Source organism: Gasterosteus aculeatus, chromosome 14 (genome assembly GCF_964276395.1).
Source record: "Gasterosteus aculeatus chromosome 14, fGasAcu3.hap1.1, whole genome shotgun sequence".
Classification (NCBI taxonomy): domain Eukaryota; kingdom Metazoa; phylum Chordata; class Actinopteri; order Perciformes; family Gasterosteidae; genus Gasterosteus; species Gasterosteus aculeatus.
In genome coordinates this window covers 2,674,976-2,684,945 of record NC_135702.1, presented here as the reverse complement: position 1 = coordinate 2,684,945, position 9,970 = coordinate 2,674,976, and the positions used below count along the sequence as shown (strand labels likewise).

Genomic DNA, 9,970 nt, shown 5'->3' with positions numbered 1-9,970 from the left:
TAATAATATATATATATATATATATATATATATATATATATATGATTATATGATCTCTCATCACACATGAAAGGGCTTTAAAATCTACATCTTATGACATTATGTTCCACCTCCACCTTTGAGTGAGAGACATAAGAGACGAGGTCATTACTCAGAGGGACGAGGGTAGACTGTCCCGTCTCCTGACCCCTGAGAGCTCGGGCCCCCCCCCCCCACCCAGGTGAGAACAGAGCTGAGTTCGGGGCCCGATGTGCCCAAAGGGGGCGGGCGAAGGACTTCGTCATCATCGCGTCCTTTTTTAAATGAGGACATCGATCAGGTGGCATCGCTTCTACGTGAGACTCGCTCCTCCGAGAGCTTTTCTGATGAGACGTTGGACGGACGAAGCGTAAACCCAGAGGACCAGTACGCCCCATGTGAGTCTACAGGACACACACACACACACACACACACACACAACTCCCCTTCCGTCCAGAGAGGAAATGTTCAGTTCCTAAATATTTGGATTTTTCTAATTGAAAGAACCTGCGCAGCTTCGGTCGTCTAAACACGCAGAGTCCTCGTGCATCTGCTCCTTTGTGCATCAATGCAGAGAGAAAAGAGTCTGCACACACATTCAAGGACACACACGCACACACACACACACACACACACACACACACACACACACACAGGGACGGCTTGAAAGGGCCACTGGCATTGTGTGTGTGTTGTTTCCACTCTGAGGAACTCACGTGTTGTGCACGTTGCTGCTGAAAAACATGTTTGCATGTCACCGTGTTTGCGTTTCAGGATAAAAAAAAACAAAAAATCATAAACACAGGTGGGATTTTTTTTTTTTACTGTGCACGCGCGCGCGCGCACGCGCAGGCTGCTGCAGCCCATGGGGGAGACGCAGGAATGAGGCTTTGTCACGCGTCCCTCCCCTGAACACGCCCCGCGGTGACGTGTCTCATACCTGAAAGGTTAATTATATAGGAGAGGGGGGGGGGGTGGTACTCTAATGTTTTATCACATCAAATAAAGTTTCTCTCCACGAATTTTACCATTTAAAAACCCAACCGAACCCCCCCGGACAGACACCGCGCCGCATCCCATTTAGCGCTCCCTTTCCTTTCACGTTAATAAAAGCAGACAGCGGGAATAATACAGTTAACCCGGGATATACCGGGATAACTCTGAGCTGCTGCCCTCATCAAGTGAGCACGTGCGCTGCTCACCACCTCGCACTTGTGTTGTCACGACTTCTGACCCGTTTCCACCGGTTAGCGCCACACGGAGGAAGCATCAAGGTTGGAGACGTGGAGGAACCTCGGTGGCTTCCTTCGGACGGCGCAGGTTGGAGGAGCCTGGTAGAGGAGCCTGGTGGAGGAGGCTGGTGGAGGAGCCTGGTGGAGGAGCCTGGTGGAGGAGGCTGATGGAGGAGGCTGATGGAGGAGCCTGGTGGAGGAGCCTGGTGGAGGAGCCTGGTGGAGGAGGCTGATGGAGGAGGCTGGTGGAGGAGGCTGATGGAGGCGGCGCAACCTCTTCTCCGCCTTCATCCTTCCTCCAACTTAACTCCACGCGACACAAACTCCTCGTGGGAGCTCACAGGTGTGATCATCATGCATGAATGGAGACTTGTGGACAAACTCAGCTGTCCGTCTCATCTCAAAACCCATATCGGCGCGCATTTAGTCTCTATAGCTGCAGACACCTCTGGACAGATGTTCGTCACAGCCGCAGAGACACGTTTGAACAAGCACGGGGAACTATTTCGAAGATCGATAGTCTGAAGAATTAACAGTTAACCAAAAGTCAATCTAGTAGTAATTGTTCTCACACTCGCATAAAAGCATAAACGTCCGTAAAAACTACTACTAATGATACAAATAACAAGCGGTCACAATCGGCCAGTATTCCGCTCCGATTAGGCGGAAGTGATCAGTTTACTTCCCCTTTAGTTCCTGCGCGCTCGTTCAGACACAGACTGGACCGGTGATGCGTTCACTGTCTGTTGCGTTTGCGGGACAAAGTGTTTCTGCGCCACACGGGGGCAGAAACACTGAGGGAATCCACGCACCTTCACTCACCGGGCCAGGTGGGTTTCACCGGGATTATGGACGCCTACAGTTAAAGGTGTGACTTCGTAACAACAGGTGTAATGTTGATAATGACAAAATTACGTTGTTTATAATAAATATAGCAATTTGCTTCATTACATGAATTATGTTGATTGTTCCTTCAATTTTCATTGCAAATAACTTTTCATCTTTCCTTTTTTTAGAGATATTTTGTGAGATACAAAATAATAATAATTGTAATTGCCTTGTTGTTTTAAATCGCCTTGTTGTCCCAAACAATCTTGATTAATAATAATCAACTAACTCACGTGTTGTTTTCGATTTTTCTTTTCCGAAGTTAAGGTCCGTGGATGTAAATTAAATAAAATCGATAACTAATTATGATAAATAAGTAAATTAATAAAGTTGTACCATGCCGACTAACTGTCAAAACATTAACACAAGCAATGTAAACAAAATGATTTATTGAAACTGAATAAACTTTCTTAGTTTATACATTTGCGAATAAAACCTGCACTTCCTTTTACTCAAGTTTGTGTTCTCAAAATGATCCGATAAGATTAGATTTAACTATTATTCTAAAGATGATGATTAAAAGTCAATAAATTACTGTTGAAGCAAATACATTTTTGACATTCGCATATTTAAGCTTCACGGATCACAAAGTGAGACGTTTCTTCTCAGCTGGTCGCTTTTTTATTTGGAGGTTTGCTGATGACACGTAGGTGTGCTGAGCTCTGTAAATACTGACCCCATAACTGAAGAATACCCCCCCACAACGGAATTAACCCCCCCAAACGAACTGCCGGCTGTGAGCAGCACTTTAAAAAAGAAGATTCACACCAATTTAAAACATCTCAGGACCTTCAGACATGATTAAAAAAACCCGCAGCGCAATATGACCTCCATTATTTTTACTGCGCAGTAAAACGCGGGTGGCCGCCAGGGCCCATTACTTCACATTACTTCACATTACTTCACATTACTTCACATTACTTCACATTACTTCACATTACTTCACATTATTTCCCCACTTTATATTACGGAACACGTTGCACGTGGAAACGTTCGCCCACAAAGTCCCACGAGGACGCGAGTCCCGATGTGAGTTTCATTGCGAGGATATTAGCTGTAAGTTGTGCGGTTGATGATGAAGGAAAACCGCGTTACTATTTCCAGCTGCAGCTCCTTTATTGATAAACGGCAAAAAAAACAAAAAAAACAATCGATAAGAACAATATTAGACAGTCGGAAATGTGTCTTTCTGCAAATAAGGAATCAGGAAAATCTCTCTGAAGGCAACAGGTGTTTTTTTCTGCTGAACTGAACCAACTGAGTTTTTATGTCTTTACCTCCAGGATGAGCGTGATTGTGCAGTGTGTGTGTGTGTGTGTGTGTGTGTGTGGGGGGGGGGGGGGGGCTTCTCACTAAACCACATGTGCTCCCAGCTAAGCATTAGTGGACGGATTTGGAAACTACATCTGAAAGGGCATTTTCCTTTTGAAAATGAAAAATACCAAAGGGTCAGATAATCTCCAGGAATCATGATTAGACCAAAGTAAACGAGCGCTGAGCTCACTCAGCCATTGTGTTTGCAATGTTACACCATGTAGGCTGCGTGCTAATAAGACTTTAGACCCATTGGGCCTAAATATCAAAAAAGCTTCGGCGCACGTGGCCGACAGGGCGGAAAAGAAACGCACAAAGGAAAAAGTTGATTAACATTCGTCTCAGCAATCGTCCGACATTTCAACGGACGGACTCACGTGTGTTCGTTTGACCTTTTAACTAAATGTCCCGCTTTTGTTTCTACTCGGGCGACATGATGTTAGCTCACGCGAGTCTGACGGATCATCGTGTCCTGAGTCGAGTCTTCAAGTCCCAAATAGACCATTGTGCACTTAAAAGATTGCAAATGAAGTAAATTTGTTGTGTTTTTTGGCTTGTCACTGTTTTTAATTGCTGACTTATTAAGGGAAATACAAGCAATGTGTTTGTTTTATGGGGTGGGGGGGGGGGCAGTCCACCCCAAACAACCAACTAAAGAAGGATGACTTACTGGTTCCCAGATGGTTTATGTGTTTGACCTCGTAACACAAAGTGCTCGTGACCTCTCGTCACAGGTCGTATGCATAAACGTTGTTAGTAGTTCTGTGAAAAGAGTGATTACCTCTCCTCAGATTGTTTACTTTGGAGAACTTTTAGAGGCTTAAAGAGGAGAAACGGGAGTTCTTACAAAGAAACAGCAAGAAATAGTCGAAAAGTTCCTCATTAAACATGGTTTTGTTTCAATAAAAATATTCAGTAATTCATTTTTTTCTTTTTTCTTTTGTAACTATTTTTACCATCTCAGAACACTTTATAAGGTCCCGCCCCCCCAGGTTGGGAAACACCTGTTTAAGGAAAACAGTTCAAATACACATTCTGGAAAATATACATTTCTTTTAATTTTTGTCATTAATTTTTGTGCCAAAGAATAAAAGCTCAATTTTCCATTTACAGTGTGAAATCCCAGAAACAAACATCTCACATTTGTAACAAAATAAAACTCCAGAGTTAAAAAGAGAAAAACATGTTGTGTTTTAAATGAAAATGTTTCCCTGAAGCGACGCTAAAGAACTCCACCTTCCTGTCGGGACTTTATTTTGGCGGGAGAGGCTGATCTGGTGAGACCCATTCACGTATTATTCCTCTCAGAGTCCCTCGCATTATTTTTAGCAGCTGAAAGTGGCTGTTTTCAAAATAAGTTCCTGACCGTATGTTTATCAAAAGATCCGCGTGCCACAGCGGTGGCATTTCCTTGTGTGTGTGTGTGTGTGTGTGTGTGTGTGTGTGTGTTGCCTCTGTAACTGCAGGCCATGGTGACAAATGGATTCCACGTTTTTCAGGGAAACACGCTGGAGGCCCCGGGGAGCTTTGTTGTTTATGAAGAACACGTGAAACCGATCAAATCTGAATTATCTTCCTGTTGTTCCAGCTTTTGTCGTTGGCAGTTTTCAGTTCTCTCGCCAGCGGTGTCACCACCCAGCGAGCAGGTCTGTGCATGAAAAGGTAAGAGGGGGGGCTGCAGACAAACACATGCAGTGAACTCACATGCTCCCCTGAGGATCACATGCTGGTGCACCGACACTCTGAAGGAGATTCAACCGGTTTGTCACTTTCACTTATTATGTGGCAAAGACATCAGGTACAATCAGGTTCTTTCCCTTATCTTCTATTGCAACAATAAAGTAATCTGCCTCCCCTCCTCCCTTTATTAACTTTCCCCTCGCAGCGTCCAGGAGCGGGGGGCTCACCTGGGGGAGCAGGTGTTCAGCTGGTCGGTGAAGGATCTCGCTGCAGCCTGAGGGTCTTTGTGACACGTCATGTGACATCCAGGAGCGGCGCTTCATTTAGAACTCGATTATTTTATTCTAGGCGTAAGTTCACAAGTTTTAAAACATAAAAAACAAAAAAAAGCCAATTAGGAAAAAAGGGCGACTGAAGTTCTTCTTGTTCTGAAGTCTGTGTTTTTCTTTGTACATTTAGCATTTACTATTAAATGTCTGCAGTCTGATTGGTTTGGTTGTGACATTCTGCTCAAACTTCAGATCACACTGAAACATAAAAATGTAGCTGCACAGTTCTTAAAAAAAAACACTTTAAAACAATTTCAACTGCAATTTGACCCCAATTATAAATGCCCAGATATTATTCCTACTTTCAAAACGTTCCAACACAGTTTACATTACGTTGCATTTGTTACATCACTATATAATGTCGTCTATAAAACATGTACTGCTTGCATCATTGTGGCTGCAGAAGTTCTACCTGACGTCTTTCACGTCTTTACACACACTTTTTAAAACGCCATCTCAATCATTTATTATTTATTATTATGTGTCGTCTCGTAGGCTGCAGGATCACATCCAGCAATATGTAAAATAACCACACAAGGCTTAAATAGTGTGCAATAAACATCATAACGGAGATGACGTATTTAGCACAGAAAAAAGCTTAGACACATATTGACAGAAACCAAATCAGCTTGTATTTGAACATTACTAATAATACTATCGCCATGACGTCATTCTACTTCCTGTTCACCTCGCCGTCGCTTCCCTTCCACCGGCTGAACACGTTTGAACCGGCTGGTGAATCACGTCTCCTTACTGTTTAACGAAGGAAGCTGCGACACAAAGCAAACATTGACAAATGGCTGCTGGTCGGTTTATTTACTGTTCGAATGGTGATTAATAAGCGATTGACTCAAACTCCCCGGACGGCGACACAGCAGCTCGCATGGTCGCGTGACGCGAAGCGGGAAGAGAGAGAGAGACTCGGTTACCCCCCCCCCCTCCCTCTGTCATTGAATGCAGCAGTAAGTATAACATTTCACACTAACAGAAATTAGGAGCAAGGAGAAAAGCAAACATGGGAGCGTTCGGGAGCCGGTTATTTTGGAAAAGAAATGCCGTGTTTGCATTAATGTTTCACCTCTGGGAAAACGTCTGTCACTGGCGATTTGAAGCGCATGCGGCCGACGTCACGTCAATTTGCTGCCGCCGTGGTATTTACCACTTCACTGAATCAGGGGCAGAAAGTCTGCGGTGGGTCGAGATGTTTCGGGAGGCGGATACAAAGGGAATGTGGGGGGCGTTTCCGTCCACATATGGTCCTTGTTTTGGCCTGTATACCCAGAACCTCAGCGCTGACCCGTGACCCGGCCCCTCAGACTAACATGATTCTGGCTGTCTCACTTTGAGCTCAATTTGACCCCGTGTCCGCCGGAGTTCAGGGGTCACCTCCAGGGAGCGGCAAATTAACCCAATGTGTCAAACGTGGCATGACACCATGTTGGGCCGCTTTCCACCGTCCCAGGTCCGTCCCCTGTCTTCTCCGCGTGGGTTATTTTAAATTCTACCTCAAAGTTTATGGAGTGAGACTAATGCCCCCGTCCCCCTTTAACCTCCCTCATCTTTTTCACTCCCTTCTGCACAATTCTCTGTCTCTTTTACTTCTATGCCATCTTCATCCTTGTGATCTTCTCCCTCCCTCTCTCTCCTCTCTCGCTCTCTCGCTCCTTGCGGTTAAAGACGTTTCAGTTCAGCTGTCACAAATTATGTTCGCCTGCCCAGCTGTCAAAACAGGGGGGTGTCCCTTTCATTCCACCTCACATACTACGAAAGGAGCCGGGAGGGAGGAGGGCCCTAACGCCCGTGTTTGGACACAAGCAATTATCCCTAATTATTGTTTTTCTTTTCAGTTTCGCCGTCCCGACGGAGGTCCGACCAGACGAACACGCAGTAATCCGCTCCGGTCGTCCAGAATCAGCGGGCCTTTTTTCGGGGGCCGGGCTCGGTCCCGGGACTCGGCGGGCTTTCATCTCAATGTGAGTCAGGAGTTGATTCAAACGCGGAGTGATGGGAGAATTAACCTCCGGGACCCGGCTTTCAATGGGCTCAGCGGAGAGATTATGTGTGTTGATGGCAGCGCTTTTATACACACGGGGCTTTCAGAACGTCAGCTGTTAAATCAAGGCAGAGGATCTTCACCTTCAAGTCTTCAGTATGTAAATCCCCCCCCCCGTCCCCGTCCCCGTCCCGCCTCTCTCTCGCCCCTCCCTCGACGCAGAAACATTTTGATGCGTCCCTGTAACGTGACGAATTGCACCCCGGCAACATGTCGGGATCCCCCCAGCAGACCGCTCTGCTGGAGGTCGAGGCGAGACGAACCGGAGCGTCCTCCGGATGCTGAGTCATGTGAGCGTGATGATGACGTCGTCCTTTTTTTTGGTCCACGCCAAAGCCGAAGGATGTTTGGGGCAAAACCAAAAGCCTCAAACGTGACACAAGAGACGATGAGGAGGAGGAAAACAAGAGGGGAGGAAGATAGAAACAAGCAGTTGTGAGTTTGCATTTCTCCTTCTCTCACCTCCTCCAGCCCGACCTCGGTCACATGTTGCCCCCTCACTGTCTGCTGAGAGCGTCCAGACCTCGTAAAGGCATTTAAAACAGCCAAACGTTTGTGGAGAAAATACATTAATTTCACTGGAAAACGCTTACGCGGGGGGGGGGGGGGGGGGGCAAGTAAATCCATGCAAATTTATTTGCGTCGAGATGAACTGTGGACAACGCGAGTGAGCCGTCTGGACAGCGGTGACCTTTGAAGGAACATGGATCATGGAGGGGAAGACCACGGCCCGCTGGCTGCTCGCTGTGCCTCTTCTCCCCTTTGGACGGTGACCTGCTCCAGAAGAGACGTGGACGTCTGTGTTCCCCTCTGAGGGCTCACTGCTTGGCTGAATGAGAGCGTTTATCCTCCTCTACTTAGTCAATGAAATTATGTAGAAAACAAAAGGCCAAGTACGGAGATAATAGAGCGGTGCTAGCATTAGCCATTAGCTCCCCGTCTGCAGGCATCTATCAACGCCTGGTTGCTGTGTCACATCTCAAAGTCGCAACTGTATTTCCGCATAATATTTGTTGAGCTCTGAAATATGAGAACGACGGCAGGGAAGCCGATTCGTCACATTGAACCCAAACACTCTAAATGTGAAGTGCACACGCCGCCTTCACACACGTCGAAACTGTCACGGTGTGGTTTTATTTCCTGTCTTATTTTGTAGTTTCCTGCTTCTTGTCTCCCCGGGTAACTTCACTTCCTGCCTGGTCCTGTCATCCCCTGTGATTGTCTGATCGTTTCCACCTGTGTCCAATCACCTGCACCTCCCCAGTGTATTTAAGCCGCGTGTCTCGTGTGCCACTTGTCGCGTCATTGTCAATCGTCCTGGATGTTCGTAGTTCCTGCCTGCCGGTTTATCCCACAATGCAGTGGGGTAGAGACGGCTACACATTCATTCAGCGTGGACTTCTTCGTGGATCTCGCGTGAGGTCGGCGCTGGTTACCACGGTGACGCTCCTCCAACTGCAGAGGGCGCTCGCTGGAAGCGACGTGGTAATCACAGCTACACGCGTCCTAAAAAGATAAACGCGTGTTGAGTAAGTATCACGCAGCAATTCGAGTAGATATTTATCCGCTGAAAGTAAACAGAAACCCCCGTTTCAGGACGATGCGGCGCCGACTAGTGCGACGCTGAGCTCTGTGCTGCGATGTCTCCCTCCGCCCCCCAACACACCACCCGCTTTCACATTGTCCCAAAGGTGATACCTCTTGGCCGGTGTCACATCCACCCTAGCCCCCTCCCTCCCCTAATTCCTCTCTCCCGGGGTCTGATCCACCCTCTTTTTGTGTGCGGAGTCTATAGCGGAGACATTACATGGCGGCCCGTCATTGTCCGGCCTCGGGCCCGGCGTGTAATCTCTCTTGTCAAAGGGAATATTCAGCGATTATCCCCCCCCCGCAAATTACAAGGGGTGATCAGCGTGTCTGTTCAGCGCTCATTAACTGCTAACAGGGCTCCACCAGAGCCACCCACACTACCAGGACCTTCAACCTCTCACCCCTGACACCTGGGACTTTCTCACGTCTTCAGCCCCCCCCCCCCCGAGCGTGGATTTCTTCCTCAATCAGACGTGCTCTTTCTTTTTTTTGTGTCCTCCCGCAGGCATCTGACGAAGTGATTAAAGAGCCGCAGTGTGTTAGTTTGAAAGAAGATTTAAAAAATAAAGAATCCTTCCAGGGATGATGACCGGGTCGCCGCTGGACGCCGCGATGGCGAGGGATGGAACGGGAGGTAAGACATTGCAAGACCATCCATCTGTGGCACGGGCTGGACAAACAGCAGATAGTTTTCTGGGTGTAATACCTAACAGATGGGGGGGGTTGGTACATCAGAATGGGGTCGTCTACGCTGCTGGTCAACTGGTCATTTCTCCGGGCCCATTAACCACCTGGGATCGCTGTGTTTAGTCAGCTTTTTTTTCCCAGTTTAGGGTTTCATTTGGCCCGCTTTGAAATCGAACACA

General features: G+C 47.1%; 1 long non-coding RNA gene across 1 annotated transcript; it reads left to right on the top strand.

Annotated features, from left to right (window-relative positions):
- Nucleotides 1–6,710: 6,710 nt before the first annotated feature.
- On the top strand, nucleotides 6,711–9,672 carry LOC144388307 (uncharacterized). The gene is made up of 2 exons (XR_013452632.1): nucleotides 6,711–7,434; nucleotides 9,610–9,672. It is a non-coding gene; the product is annotated as an uncharacterized LOC144388307 (long non-coding RNA).
- Nucleotides 9,673–9,970: the final 298 nt, after the last annotated feature.